The sequence below is a fragment of the Dendrobates tinctorius genome, unplaced genomic scaffold (genome assembly GCF_039654945.1).
Source record: "Dendrobates tinctorius isolate UK_male_01 unplaced genomic scaffold, ASM3965494v1 ptg000064l, whole genome shotgun sequence".
Lineage (NCBI taxonomy): Eukaryota > Metazoa > Chordata > Amphibia > Anura > Dendrobatidae > Dendrobates > Dendrobates tinctorius.
In genome coordinates this window covers 1,168,225-1,182,193 of record NW_027361732.1, presented here as the reverse complement: position 1 = coordinate 1,182,193, position 13,969 = coordinate 1,168,225, and the positions used below count along the sequence as shown (strand labels likewise).

Below are 13,969 nucleotides of genomic sequence, written 5' to 3'. Positions count from 1 at the left end.
GCAGTTCTCCTTGTTTTCTCCCTTACCTTTTGGAAGATAAAGTTGTCAGCAAGAGAGGATAAGAATTTCCTTGACCTGTTAGTTTTGCCTGAGAGAGATTCCCAACAAATGTCTGGATAGTTGAAATCTCCCATGACAACTATGTCATATTTTTTGGAGAACTTGGCCATCTGATGCATAAAGAGTTCATCTATATATTCGGCTTGCACAGGCGGCCTGTAGTAAATGCCTACAATGGTGTCCTTTCCATTGTTCTGTCCTTGTATTCTTACCCAAACAGTTTCCACAGAACTCCCAGTCTCTGAAGCTTCAATCTCTGTGCAGATATACGCATTTCGAACATACAATGCGACACCCCCTCCTCGTTTATCAAGTCTGTTTCTTGCAAATAAGTTGTATCTTTCTAGTCTTGTATTCCAATCATGTGTATTGTCCCACCAAGTTTCAGTGATTCCAATTACATCATATTTCTGTTCCTGTGTTAGTAGTTCCAATTCTCCTTGTTTGTTGCCCATGCTTTGTGCATTAGTATAGAAACATTTTAGTTTGTGATTGGTTTCTCTTTCTCCAATATTTTTATTAATTAGATTCTTTCGTCTTTGTTCTTCCTTTCCACTTCTAATAGCAGAGTTCTCAATAGCATTTGTCAGGTGTATGGCTTTTTCTGGTCTTTTGCTTCCCTTCCCATGTTGTTCTAGTTTAAAGCTCTCCTTACAAGTGTAGCAAGGCGACTTCCAAATACATGCTTTCCAGTCTTCGTAAGGTGCACCCCATCTCTAGAAAGTAGTCCATCGTATAAGTAGTTCACTCCGTGATCCAGAAATCCAAATCCTTGCTGACGGCACCATCGACGTAGCCAGTTGTTCACCTGCAGAATCTTATTCCACCTCCTTGTTCCATGGCCATCCACTGGGAGGATGGAAGAGAAGACCACCTGCGCTCCCAGTTCTTTCACTTTCTTGCCTAAGTCTTCAAAGTCTCTGCAGATGGTTTCCAGGTCGTTTCTTGCGGTGTCATTTGTCCCCACATGTAGTAGCAGGAATGGGTAGTCATCTGTAGGTCTGAAGAGTCCTGATATCCTGTCAATAAAGTGCATCGTATCGTATCGTAAGATGTGGGGGCTGGGACTCAGTATATGGAGTCCCTGGAGTCAGCAGAGTTTAACTCATAACTATCTCACAGTCAGAGGTCTAAGCTGATGGGAGTGCTTAGCAAGTTCATAGACGTCTTCACAGGAAGCCTGGGAGGACTCACTTAGCGATTCATCATGTAGACACTGGTGCCAATCCCCCAGTAAGACAGTCTGCATATCGGGTGTCTGCAGAGGTGAAGGTACACATGAGGGTACAAGTAGAGGATATGCTAAACCTCAAGGTAATATAAAAATCCCAGAGTGCCTGGGCCTCGCCTGCGGTTCTTGTCCCGAAAAAGGACCATACTACCCGATTCTGTGTAGACTACAGGAAATTAAATCTACTTACTACATGTGAGGTCTACCCCATGCCGAGGATAGACGAGCTGTTAGAGCAGCTAGCTAATGCATCGTACCTCACTATCATGGTCTTACTGTAAGTAGGGGATACTGGCAGATACCACTAACCAAAGAAGCTCAGGCGAGGTCTGCCTTTATAACGCCATTTGGGCTGTTTGAGTTCCTGGTGATGCCATTTGGTATGAAAAACGCCCCTGCCACCTTCCAGAGGTTGTTTAATCACTTTTTGGAAGGATTTGATGGTTTTGCCCTTGCTTATCTCGATGTTATAGCCATTTTTAGTAATTCTTAGGAGGAATACCTTGTACATCTTTCTCAGGTGTTAGAAAGGCTTAACACTGCAGGTCTTACTGTTAAGCCGGGAAGTGTCAGGTAGCCATAATGGAATTACAATACCTCGGACACCGGGTGGGGGGAGGACTGCTAAAATCTGAGACAGGGAAGGTAGAAGCCATTACAGCCTGGTCCACCCCATGAACCAAGAAGCAGGTACTGTCCTTCCTGGGTATGGCTGGCTACTATAGGAGGTTTGTGCCAAACTACCGTGCTCTGGCTAAACCTTTAACTGATCTGACCAGAAGGAAGCTTCCCAAAATTGTTTTCTGGACTCCCAGGTACGAGGAATCATTTTCAGCCCTAAAGTTAGCGTTGGTTAGTTCACTCGTCCTTTAGGCCCCAGATTTCACACGCAGGTTTGTAGTGCAGAGAGATGCCAGCACCTATGGGCTAGGTGTGGTTCTCAGCCAGGTGAACCAGCATGGTGAGGAGCACCCAATTCTCTACCTAAGCAGGATTCTTCTACCCAGAGAAGTGGAATATGCCACCATTGAAAAGGAATGTTTAGCAATTGTGTGGGCCCTGCAGAAACTGCAACCATACCTCTATGGGTGCAACTTCACCGTGATAACAGATCATAACCCATTGAGTTGGCTCAGCAGACTAGTTGGGGACAATGGGAAATTGCTTAGATGGAGCCTGATATTACAGCAATATGATTTTACAATTCAACATACAGTATATACTCAAGTATAAGACGAGATTTTCAGCCCATTTTTTTAGGCTGAACGTGTCCCCTCGGCTTAGACTCGAGTCATTGTCCCAGGGAGTCGGCGGGGGAGAGGAAGCATGCGGTTCTGCTGGTTCCAGTGCAGTCAGACTTGCAGTCAGGTGACAACTAGTGTCTGTTGTCAGTGAATAGAACACTGCAGACATGGCTGACACTCTAGTTGGCACATGACAGCAAGTGTGCAGAGCGCCTCCTCGTGGTTATGTGTTTACTGCTGGAATCGGCAGAGCCCGACCACATGTATATTATATTACATTATATGTCTGATATGTGTATCTATGGAACTGATGGAAATAGCCGAGAGTAGCGCTCAGCAGCTCTATAGATAATGAATAGAGCAGAGGCCGAGCATGCACAGCTCCATCCAGGACGAGACTGCAGACTCCGTTCTCAGAATCTCTGGGGGGCCAGTGGTCAAATCCCCAGTGATCAGCAAGAGTTATCCATGACCCGACGGATCACACATACACCATACATATACCGAACATACATACACATGTAAGGAGGTGGCGGAGAACATCATTGTCTTCTCTCTCTCCTATGTGCTGGTCTGGTGCTCTTTATGTGGTACCCGGAGGGTGTACCTGTGTATTAATGTGGAGCGCCCCCCAGGGTCTCGCCAGGTCGGCGGGGTAATCGGAGCCGGGCACGGTGGATTTCAATAGGAGTTGTCACGGTAGCTGTGACCCGGTCCGTGGCCCTGGGCGTCCATTGTAAAAGGGGGAAATGTTGAGTGCACGAATGCTGATTAAAGTTTATGAGTGAATGATTCGTGACGCCACCTGTGGTGTTCGGCAATGAAGATGTTAAGCCGACGCTACAGACAGATCCTCTGGGAGAGATGGTGTGGTGCAGCAATGATGGTGTGGCCCTCCACAGATAGGGCTGTAGTCCCAGGGCAGCGTAGGTGAAGAGCTAGGGAGGAGACGTAGATGGTGCGGTGTCAGGCACAGCGATGTAGCAGTGCTGAGTGTGTTGGCGCAGGAATAAGTGGAGGACACCAGGGCATGTAGTTCCAAAGCTTTACTCACAGTCTGTTGAGCATACAGGTGCCCGCATCCGTGCCGTGTCCTCCGGGTCAGGGCCCAGCCAACCACCAGGCAAGATGAAGTACTCCATTTCAACACTCCGCCAACATAAGTGCCTTTTCTGAACGTCTCCCTTTTGCGCCTATAGTGAAGTACTCTGAGTACTGAGTTACACTGGAGTTCCTCCTGTCAGATGTTCCTATGAACTCTACTTGTACGGTAGACAGCTGTAGCCTACTTCGAGGACTCCTTGCTACCAAGTCCCAAATCACTATCGTTGCTGTTGTGCCCCCAAGTCTTGTGTGGGAATAAAGTGGTGACAACTTCTATTCCTCTGGTGTCTGCTGCAGGACCATTAGTATCCATACAACCTCGGGGACCGGACCCCAGCCTTGCGCTGTGAACTTGGGAAGGGTTCTGCTCTAACCCTGATCCTTAGTCCTCCTCTCCTTACGTTCCGTAATAATCCTTCCTTCTTATGGAGAGAGTCAGGCTTCCCATCAATGTTTCTTTCCTGTGCCAGCGGACCCAGGTCACTGAGGTCGGCTGCAGCACTTCCTTCATCCATCCCACTCAGGGGATCTTCACTCCTCCACTGACTCTGTCAGACTGACTAAATCTTAAACTCTTCCCACTCTTTTGGTGCAGACTAAACTCCACCCGCCTCCCAGCACGCTTCGTGTTCCAAGCAGGGAGTCACCAAAGGGTGCTTTTCTACACTACTATGATGTGTGGGATGCAGGTGTTGGAGCGTGGTCAGGAGTCTCCACCTTACCTGAATGGTGGGGTACCACACCTCAGGAGGAGGTGCAGTACCTCTGTGGCGACTGAACCCTCAGGGGCGCCACAAATGCCTTATTGTGAAGTGTCTATGTGTATTATCGATGTGTTATGTTTGCATTGTTTTACTGTGTGGAGTTCCATTAATTGTCTATGTGTTCACTAAGTAGTGTCATATGTTAATTGCTTTCTGTATGTAGTCTAGGGACAGAAAAAGGTTAAGTTTGTGGGCTGGACCAGCAGTCCCAAGGCAACAGGAAGCCCTGGCTTCCAGTCAGTGCCCTGGGCAGGCTTGCCCAGGGCAGGTGCTCAGCATCCCCTGGAGGGGAGTGTGTGCTGCCCTGGACCCCTGGGCAGTGAATTGGACACCGGGACTGCGGTAGTGCCCCACCAAAGTCTATAAGCGTCCAGACATCGGCTTATAGACTGTCACTATTACTGTTGCTGCCACTAATACGGCAGTGAAGGATACTAGGGAAAGAGCAGAAAGTTTAATCCGATTTACTGCCTCTACTTTTCCTACTTCTTTTGTTCTACAATAAATTGTTTCCCTGTTGGATTACAGCTGTGTTCCTCGATCCTGACTGCCTGCTCTGCAGTGACTGTGGAGAAGAGGCAAATTGCCTGGGGTTGCATCTGTACTCTCTGTTTTCTGTGCAAGGGGTCGCGGTGCTTGTGGACTGTTGCTTTAAGTGGACTCATCTGCGACTACCACTCCGTGCCACCTTGTTACACACACACACACACACACACACTAATTTATGACCTCAAGTGATGGGATGAGCTCTGAAGGAGGTCGGCCTCATAGTTAAGAGATCATCTGGAGAGGGCTGCAGAACCCACTATGGGGGATGGGGACAGAGCAGAGACGAATGATATCAGCCCCCTGCTGCGGCCGTGCTGTCCTGTGAAGTGAGCCTCCTCCCCTGACCTCTTCTCTGAGATTCTGCAGCGTGCTGGGAATAGAACAGTGGAGGGAGCAGAGGATACTAAGTAAGTCCTGCTCTTCCTCCATTGTTGTCTTCTGTGTGCTGTACGGACCGGGTCCCTGACTACAGGTGAGTACTCACCATTGGGACGTGCCATGCAGGAGAACAGAGATGGCAGCCAGTGAGCCCTCTCATCAGTCTGGTGAGGAAAGCTTTCATTGGCCAGCATCTCTCCCTGCATGACAAGCCCCATTTTTTTAACTTCTGCACTCCACATGCCGCTCTCTCCTCTGCTCTGGGTAGTCACGTTTATGGGAGAGAGTGAGAGGGGACAGATGCTGCATGATACCAGGCCCCTCTCACTCCCGCCCGTAATCTTGACTCAGTGGCCCCATAGCGGCTGCACACTCTGCCCCTATGGACAGTACGCCCTTGCCTGCAGGGGCCCCCCTCCACCTTCGGGCCCCGGTGCAGTTGCACTGGCTGCACTGGTGGTATATACCTGTTGTTTTTCAACCAGGTATTGGTACTTTTGGCAGTGTGGACAGATGCCAAGTCCATTTCCTAAAAGCTTGTCGGCAGAGGGAAACATGAAGTGCTCTAAAATTTCCTGGTTGATGGCTGCTTGACTTTGGTCTTGATAAAACACATTGGACCTACACCTGCAGATGACTTGGCTCCCGAAAGCATCATTGATTGTGGATACACTAGACCTTGGAAATCAAGGTCCCAGAGTGTGGAGGAAGAGTGAAGAGCGAGACAATCCAAGCTCTTTGAGGTCTAGTGTGAAGTTTACACAATCAGTGATGGTTTGGGGAGCCATGTCATCTGCTGGTGTAGGTCCACTGAGTTTTATCAAGCTTTTTGGAGATGGAAATTCCATTCTCCAGCAGGACTTGGCACCTGTCCACACTGCCAAAAGTACCAATATCTGGTTTAACCCCTTTCCGACATTTGACGTACTATACCGTCCATGTGCCCTGGGCCTTAATGCCCATGGACGGTATAGTACGTCATGAGCGATCAGCCGCGTGTCAGTTGATTCTCACAGCTGACACCCCACACTAAGTGCCAGGAGCGGTCACGGACCGCTCCCAGCACTTTAACCCCCGGTACACTGCTATCAAACATGATCGAAGCATTCCAGGGGCAGCTGACAGCCCATCTGCCTTTGGATCGGAGACCCCGCGTCATGCGCAGTGCATGTCAGGAAGTCTCACAGGTCAGTGTACAGAAGCTGCAGCGGTGACAGCTTCTATAGCATGCAGATCTGCATGCTATAGAAGCAATCAGTCTGCACAAAATGAGTGTCCCATAGTGGGACAAGGTGTAAAAGTAAGAATGAAATAAAACATTTTTTTAAAATAATTGTAAAAATATTTTAAAAAATAATAATAAAAAATCAATATTTATTCCATCAATAAATAAATATTTAAATAAAAAATCAAAACAATAAAAGTACACATATTTAGTATCGCCGCGTCCATAATGACCGACCTATAAAATTGTCCCACTAGTTAACCCCTTCAGTGAACACCATAAAAAGGCAAAAAAAACAATGCTTTATCATCATACCACCAAACAAAAAGTGGAATAACACGCGATCAAAAAGACAGATATAAATAAACGTGTTACAAATGAAAATGTCATCGTGTCCCGCAAAAAACAAGCCACCATATAGCTCCATCACTGGAAAAATAAAAAAGTTATAGCTCTTAGAAAAAGGGATGCAAAAATAATTATTTTTTATATAAAATAGTTTTCATTGTATAAAAGCACCAAAACATAAAAATAGACATAAATGAGGTATCGCTGTAATCATACTAACCCAAAGAATAAAACTTCTTGGTCAATTTTACCACACACGGAACGGTATAAACGCCCCCCCCAAAAGAAATTCATGAATTGCTGGTTTTTGTTCATTCTGCCTCCCAAAAATTGAAATAAAAAGCGATCTAAAATGTCATGTGCCCAAAAATGGTACCAATAAAAACGTCAACTTGTCCCGTAAAAAACAAGACCTCACATGACTCTGTGGGCCAAAATATGGAAAAATTATAGCTCTCAAAGTGGGGTGATGCAAAAGCTATTTTTTGCAATTAAAAGCGTCTTTTAGTATGTGACAGCTGCCGAACATAAAAACCCGCTATAAAAACCCGCTATAAATAGTAAATCTAATCCCCCTTTATCACCCCCTTAGTTAGGGAAAAATAAAATAAAAAAATGTATTTATTTCCATTTTCCCATTAGGGTTAGGGCTATGGTTAGGGTTAAGGTTAGGGCTAGGGTTAGGGTTGGGGCTAAAGTTAGGGTTAGGTTTGGGGCTAAAGTTAGGGTTAGGGTTGGGGCTAAAGTTAGGATTACGGTTACGGTTGGGATTAGGGTTAGGGTTGGGATTAAGGTTAGGGGTGTGTTAGGGTTAGGTTTGGGCTAAAGTTATGGCTAGGGTTGGGGCTAAAGTTAGGGTTAGGGCTAAAGTTAGGATTACAGTTACGGTTGGGATTAGGGTTAGGGTTGGGATTAGGGTTACGTTAGTGGTTAGGGTTGAGATTAGGGTTAGGGGTGTGTTGGGGTTAGAGTTGGAGTGAGAATTGGGGGGTTTCCATTGTTTAGGCACATCAGGGGCTCTCCAAATGCGGCATGGCTTGTGATCTCAATTCCAGCCAATTTTGCATTGAAAAGTCAAATGGCGCTCCTTACCTTCCGAGCTCTGTCATGCGCCCAAACAGTGGTTTACCCCCACATATAGGGTTTCAGCATACTTAGGGCAAATTACACAACAACTTTTGGGGTCCAATTTCTCCTGTTATCCTTGGGAAAATAAAAAATTGTGGGCGAAAAGATCATTTATGTGAAAAAAATGTGATTTTTTTTATTTCTACGGCTCTACATTATAAACGTCTGTGAAGTACTTGGGGGGTCTACTTTCCAAAATGGTGTCACTTGTGGGGATTTTCCACTGTTTAGGCACATCAGGGGCTCTTCAAACTTGACATGGCATCCGATCTCAATTCCAGCCAATTTTGCATTGAAAAGTTAAACGGCGCTCCTTCCCTTCTGAGCTCTGCCATGTGTCCAAACAGTGGTTTACCTGCATATATGGGGTATCAACGTACTCATGACAAATTGTACAACAACTTTTGGGGTCCAATTTCTCCTGTTACCCTTGGTAAAATAAAACAAATTGGATGTGAATTACAGTTTTTGAATGGTGTCACTTTTGGGTATTTTCTATCATATAGACCCTTCAAAGTGACTTCAAATGTGAGGTGGTCCCTAAAAATGGTTTTGTAAATTTTGTTGTAAGAATGAGAAATCGCTGGCCAACTTTTAACCCTTATAACTTCCTAACAAAAAAAGTGTGATTAAAAATTGTACTGATGTAAAGTAGACATGTGGGAAATGTTACTTATTAAGTATTTTGTGTGACATATCTCTGATTTAAGGACATGAAAATTCAGAGTTGGAAAATTTTGAATTACCTCATAAAGGCACAGTGGTCAGAATTGTAAAAATTGGCCTGGTCATTAACATGCAAACCACCCTTGGGGGTAAAGGGGTTAAAAACAACAGTATCACTGTGCTTGATGGGCCAGCAAGCTCGTCTGACCTTAACCCCATAGATTCTATGGGGTATTGTAAATAGGAAGATGAGCGACACCAGACTCAACAATGCAGACGAGCTGAAAGCTGCTATCAAAGCAACCTGGGCTTCCATAACCCCTCAGCAGTGCCACAGGCTGATCGTATCCATGCCACGGTGCATTGACGCAGTAATTGATGTAAAAGAAGCCCTGACCAAGTACTGAGTGCATTTACTGAATATACATTTCAATAGGCCAACATTACGGATGTTAAAATAATTTTTTTCAAGCTGGTGTTATATAGTATTCTAGTTTACTGAGATAATGACTTTTTTGTTTTCATTGGCTGTAAGCCATAATCATCAACATTAACAGAAATAAACACTTGAAATAGATCACTCTGTCTGTAATGACTCCATATGATATATGAGTTTCACTTTTGTATTGAAGAACTGAAATAAATTAACTTTTTGATGATATTCTAATTTTTGGAGATGCACCTGTATATAGTGCCAAGTACTGCTCATATAACAGGGTGGTGGCCCGTAGCGTAACTTGAAGCTCAGGGGCCCCAATGCAAATGATCCAATAGAGGCCCCAATTATTGCAAGTCTTTAATAATATTGGTCTTTTTCTATAGGCCAAAGAGACTTTTTGGCCCCCCTAGGCTCCAGGGCCCGGGAGCGATTGTAAACCCTGCCCCTATTGAACTTACGCCCCTGCTGGTGGCCATCTCTGGCACAGGGGCCCACCAGAGGATTCTCCTGTTCTCCCGTGGACATTCTTCTCATGAGGGGGCCAGAGATCTGCCACTCCACCCTTCTATCCAAGGCTCCAGGACCCGGGTTCCCCCACAATAGTTGGGCCCCTGGTTCTGACCCCATAGCCTCCTTTCTGCTGATATGGAGCATTTGTCCCACACTCCTGTTAACCGTCTGTGGTCTGGCAGGAGCCATATCTGTAACCTCCAGGAGTGCGGTGGAGTCACAGGAGATTGTGTCTTATGTGAGCTGACGTCTTGAGTCGTCTAGTTCAGAAGATAAGCACTTGGCATGCCTCTCGTGTCTGGAATTAGCTCTCCTTGTGCAGGATGAGCCTATAAATACAAGCTGCCCCCATTGTTGTCTGTGGAAGAACTGCTGGAGCTTGTGACACAAAAGGCATGAGAGTTATTTCGGTCCTTTCTTCTGCTCGGCTATATTTAGCTCATTGATGCAGATACAGGGATTCCACTGACGTCAATGGAGCTCGGCGCTGACGTCACCGGCCCTCCTCCCCCGGTCAGGAGAAGGAAGAACCTGGCAGAGAGAATGCGAGCAAGGCTGTGTGCTGTGCGCAAACAAAGGGGCATCACATTTCCCTGCCTGTCTCCCCGCCCGGGCAATGGGCAGCCGGCTGCAACCGAGCAGGAGCTCGCCCAGCGCAGGAGGGAGGCTCAGGGAGGGGGAGAGGGCAGCCAGTCACCCAGGGATCCCCGCTCCTCTCCCCCCAGCAGCAGCAGGTGGACGTGCCCGACTCCTGTAACCTGAGAGACCCAGCCACAGTGTAAGTACCCGCATGGCCCCTCATGCCCGGGATTATTCTTCGACATGTCGTTCTGTGTCTGTTGTTTCTGGTTTTGCAGTGTAGGAAACTTTTTGACAGTCACTTCTGGTGTTACCTAATAGGGTCCAAAAACACTTAGGAGCCAGAGTCTTAAAGGAATTCTCCAGGACTGTCATCTCCTGGCATTGGTGGGGCCGGAGACTTGGGAGCCATATGGAGATCTCAGACAGTGGGCACCAAGGAAGTGGTGGAGAAGGTGGAGAATTCCGGTAATGGAGTTAGAGCTTATTGGTTATGTGCCTGACTTACCGTCGTGTGTCGCTACTACACGTATCACACATGTATCCTCTGGGCGGCCTCTATTGTACTTAGTTTGTGGAGCCGCTCCACAAAGTTAAGGTTAATCAAGGGGTATTCTGGTCTAAGCAAGTCAATATCTGTGCACCGGACCCCTGACAAATGTCGGGGACTTGTCACACGTTCTTCCCTGACTGTGGCCAGGACGGGATGGATATAGTGGCCCGGGCACACGCACTCGGTTGTCCTTGGTGCCATAGACTATGAATGGGTTAACAACGACTTGCCATTCCATTCTACTCCTGGCCACGGCAGTTCTATCCAGGGGATTAGAGATCGGTGAGGGTCTCACTGATGTACCAGTTATCACATGGGTAGATAACTTGCTTAGACTGGAACACAACTTTAGGCCACTGCTCGGGGGCTGTGGGGTTTACTGAAGGGCCGCATGCATCGGATGCTGGCTGTCATATAGTAGCCATCTATCTTGTACTCTGAAACACTGCAGCTTTTGAAAAGTCGAAGTCTTATCCCCGGCAGCTTCTCCTGACCTCAATCCCCATGACTGACAGGTCTCTCTGTATGTACACTCATAGGCCGGGATCACACATGTGAGAAACTCGCACAAGTCTCGCATCTCAGCACCCCGCACTGCCGCCGGCACTCGGGACCGGAGTGTGCGGCTGCATGTATTTCCAGGTGTATTGAGATGTGAGACTCGTGCGAGTTTCTCGCATGTGTGACCCCGGCCATAGGGAAAGATCTGTCAGTCAAGGAGGTCGGGGCAGGGAGAGGCCGCCATGGATCTGCATTGGACTAGTCATCTGAAACTCATAGTTACCAGCCAGCTTTCCAAAGTACATGAAGCATGTCAGGGTCAAACCTTCACTGTTCGCTTGATGTGCCCCTCTTGAAATGCACTCTCATTAATCCCCTCCTTTCCATGAAAAACCATTGGATTCTTCTGATCAGAGTTTGATCCGACTGGCATCAGTTTTTCTTGGAATTGGAGAGAAAAAAATAAATATTGCTCACATACTCCATTCTGTCAGTCCGTGAAAATCAGACCGGACTTGTATGTAATTTTTTTTTTGGACCTAGACTTGCATGCCAATTTTGATCCAAACACTGGAATCAAAATTGGACGTCTCTGATTTTTTTCTGCGGATAACTTAGTCAAAAAGAAAATCAGACATATGCTCAGCCCCGTAGACTATCGTAGGTATAAGTTCTAGCAGTGGCAACCATGGATAGCACTCGTACAAGAAAACCGGTCTGGTGTACGAGCCCTCATTGTCATTCCACCTGGCGTGTGAAATCATTGCTGACTGTACAGAGTGGGACGTCAATGAGTCCTGCAGGATCCTGGCAGTAGTGTAAGGGCCACATCTTTGCTGACAGGTTCCTATTAAAAATGTTGCAAAACACATAAATAATAACCAATGGTATATATTAAACTGATTTATTATAAGATTCATAGTAAGGGTACATTCACCTTTCTGTTGCACATATGTTTTCTGTATGACGGAACAGACACATGGAATTCATGTGCATGACAGATCCGCTGCATAGCTAGTGCACACAGAAGCTGCGAGACCCTACTGAGTATTGCGGGTTCTGTCTGCAGTCCGTTTTACGTCAGCTTTTAGAATGGAAGAAGGTGGTTCTTCATGCTGCGCTTCTTCTTTCATTTTAAAAACTGACACAAAACAGAAGCTAGATGGACCCCATAATAGTCATTTGGGGGTCTCTGCCTCCTTTTGCATCATTAACACAATAGATCTGTTTTGCATATAGATACCTTTTGCCTGAAACACACAATGTGCAAAAAGGAAATGTGAACATAGTCTTACATATCTGGTTACATATGCCCCAGTGTGTTACTATTCTATAGACTGTGGTGTGGTCATTACAGACCATGTGGGGCAAAGAACCTGTGCAGCCATTGAACCCTAGATAGAATTGACCTCTGATTTCCTGAAAAGAATTATAGCCCGATTGGAAGCAGCCAGTTAGATCGCTATAAGCACCACTTTGATTTTGTTCTTAATAGTCATGCAGTATGTACAGCCATGGAGATAAATAGAATTTATGTGAGCCGTAAAGGCATTGGCCAATTTTTATTTTAACCAATGTTTTGGGGATATGATTTTGTGCACTTACTAATTAATACAGGTGCTTCTCACAATATTAGAATATGATCAAAAAGTTAATTTATTTAAGTACTTCAATACAAAAAGTGAAACTCATATAATATATAGAGTCATTACAGACAGAGTGATCTACTGTATTTCAAGTGTTTATTTCTGTTAATGTTGATGATTATGGCTTACAGTCAATGAAAACCCAAAAGTCATTATCTCAGTAAATTAGAATACTTTATAACACCAGCTTGAAAAATGATTTTAAAATCTGAAATGTTGGCCTTCTGAAATGTGTGTTCAGTAAAAGCACTCAATACTTGGTCGGATCTCCTTTCACATCAATTACTGCATCAATGCTGCGCGGCATGGAGACGATCAGCCTGTGGCACTGCTGAGGTGTTATGGAAGCCCAGGTTGCTTTGATAGCACCCTTCAGCTCGTCTGCATTGTTGGGTCTGGTGTCTATCATCATGCTCTTGACAATGCCCCATAGATTCTCTATAGGGTTAAGGTCAGGAGAATTTGCTGGCCAATCATGCACAGTGATACTATTGTTTGTAAACCAGGTATTGGTACTTTTGGCAGTGTGGACAGGTGCCATGTCCTGCTGGAGAATGAAATTTCCATCTCCAAAAATCTTGTCAGCAGAGGGAAGCATGAAGTGCTCTAAAATTTCCTGGTAGACGGCTGCGCTGACATTGGTATTGATAAAACACAGTGGACCTACACCAACAGATGACATGGCTCCCCAAGCCATCACTGATTGTGGAAACTTCACACTAGACCTCAAGCAGCTTGGATTGTGTACCTCTCCACTCTTCCTCCAGACTTCGGGACCTAGATTTCCAAATGAAATGCAAAATTTACTTTCCTTGTGGAGTGTGTCAGTGACTGCCTTCTGGACATCTCAAGTCAGCAGTCTTCCCCATGATTGTGGCGCCTACTGAAACAGACTAAGGGCACTTTATAAATGCTTAGGAAAGCCTTCGCTGGTGTTTTTTGTTAATTATTCTAATATACTGAGATAACGACTTTTGGGTTTTCATTGGTTGTAAGCCATAATCATCATTAAATACAAACACATGGGCCAGCACACAGTGAACA

General features: G+C 45.8%; 1 protein-coding gene across 1 annotated transcript in view; it reads left to right on the top strand.

Annotated features, from left to right (window-relative positions):
* The first annotated feature begins 10,197 nt into the window (after window positions 1-10,197).
* Window positions 10,198-13,969, top strand: part of NR4A1 (nuclear receptor subfamily 4 group A member 1) — a 75,246-nt gene continuing 71,474 nt past the window's right edge. The window contains exon 1 of the mRNA XM_073580232.1: window positions 10,198-10,424. The gene's annotated coding sequence lies outside the window, so the exon portion shown is untranslated. The remainder of the gene's footprint in view (window positions 10,425-13,969) is intronic.